This window comes from Ananas comosus, unplaced genomic scaffold (assembly GCF_001540865.1).
Source record: "Ananas comosus cultivar F153 unplaced genomic scaffold, ASM154086v1, whole genome shotgun sequence".
Lineage (NCBI taxonomy): Eukaryota > Viridiplantae > Streptophyta > Magnoliopsida > Poales > Bromeliaceae > Ananas > Ananas comosus.
The window spans coordinates 30880-32822 of NW_017893578.1; positions in this window are offsets into that span (position 1 = coordinate 30880).

Consider the following 1943-nt stretch of genomic DNA (forward strand, 5'->3'; position numbering starts at 1 on the left):
CTGGTTCGACTAAACCAATAAACTCGCCATGCAAGTCCAAAACTTGGTGCACAGGATTGCCAATCGCACTATACGATACAAACCATCGGTGATGCTCAACACCTGTCTCTACGAGACCCTGTCGCTGCCGTCCTACAAGGGACCCTAGCGATCGGTGTTTCGAGCAACACCAGATAACTGTCTCATTGAGACCCTGGCGCACCTGTCACCAATTAACCTGACAAGCATACAATTCCAAAGTCGCACAATAGGCCGAAATACAATCCTTACACAATATCACCTACGGTGACAATCAAAGCCAACAACTAGGCTCAAGTCACTCAACCAAAAATTCTGAACGTCAAGACAATAGACCGAAACTACTAACCAACAAACCTTTTAGCTAAATGGGAGCACAAGTAAAAGCTATGAACACCCAGACTCGAACCAGAGTCAGAACCACCTGCAGTGATGATAAATCAACTGCGCAAACCTGCCAAGAGAATCCAAGGCCCACTACGTGATCAAAGATGACCGATACCCAACCATCCTCACAAGACTATCTACGGAGGAAAGAAATACCGACCCAATCCATGAGTCCCAAACAGGAAGGAGATATTTCGTTTCATCTTTCGACAGCACATTGTCTGCAGCCAATGTACTTATCAAAAGAGGAAGCGAACTATCCGAAGATCCACTACCAACAACAAGGTGGAAGCGTGACACGTTGAAATACCAAACCACTTGATATTTCACTACTGAACCAAACATCCCCAACCAAAACCGTCGAATCATCGACTTAGCAAACCGACGCTCAAAACAAGATCGAGCTAGAACCGACTCACAGGGAGTCCCATAGCTTTCAATATCCGAAAGCTGCTTGCGACTCCAAGCCGCGAACCGCACAAACAGAGGCTTTAGGAACCGGTTTCTCCAACCAATTCCCGCACCATAACCGAGCTATAATCAAAGCTCCGAAAATTCCGACAATAACCTGGAGTGTCTCGAATCAAGACGAAACCTATCACCAACTACAAACTAACCCATGACACACCAATTAGGTGTTAGGATAACCGCATACGATGTATGCATCAGCGAAGACCTAACATCAAAACTGTATCAATCCAACTCTAGTACATGTCAATTGACGGAAGAACGAGATAAAGGTCAAAAGATCCAAACCGCTGATTTCATCAGCAATCAAGGAAAAGAGGTAGACATCACAGCCCTACCCAAAGATCTGAAGAAACAACACCAACAATGCAGTCGTCTAAACGACCGCTAACCAAACCTTGGGCTACACCCTAGTAGCCCCACGGAAGTCGTGACTTTAACAGATCTCAATGCCGTCTCCGTAAAGACACTCGCAGTAGCACTCGTGTCCTAAGTAGGAAGAGTGGCCCGGGCATCGGCAATAGAATAATTGCCTATGCTCGAAAATCTCACCTGGCCCTTCAGGGCCCCCACCTGACAGGAGTGGCACCACCTGGGGGAACGTCGCCCCACCACTCGATGTCCGAAAAAGTACACCGCCACTACTCCTGACTTAGACACTAGCTTGTGCGAAAACCGAAGTACGAATAGAAGTAACCCTGCACCTCGAGTTTACCAAACTCGAATACACACCGGGACACAAGCTCAAACCCCGCACTCACGTGCCTATATATCGTAGGTCTTCCTATAGGTCAACCTAACCAATGGTTCAGTTTCATTTACTTTTCAAAACAACCTGTGAATGTGTTGTGGTTGTAACCTTTTCTCTGATACCACTTTAATCTGTCACGCCCCGGAGTCCCCTTTTAGTTTGAAACACAGCGGAAAAGCGTTTAATTTTTTTTTTTTTTTTTTTTTAAAAAAACCTGACCCCAGAGTATGCCAGATCCGCCACAAATACAGGAAATCCACTGTTCACATGGACAGAGTCTCCTCTGTATTTGCACGGCGTTGGCAAAGTACAAAAGTAC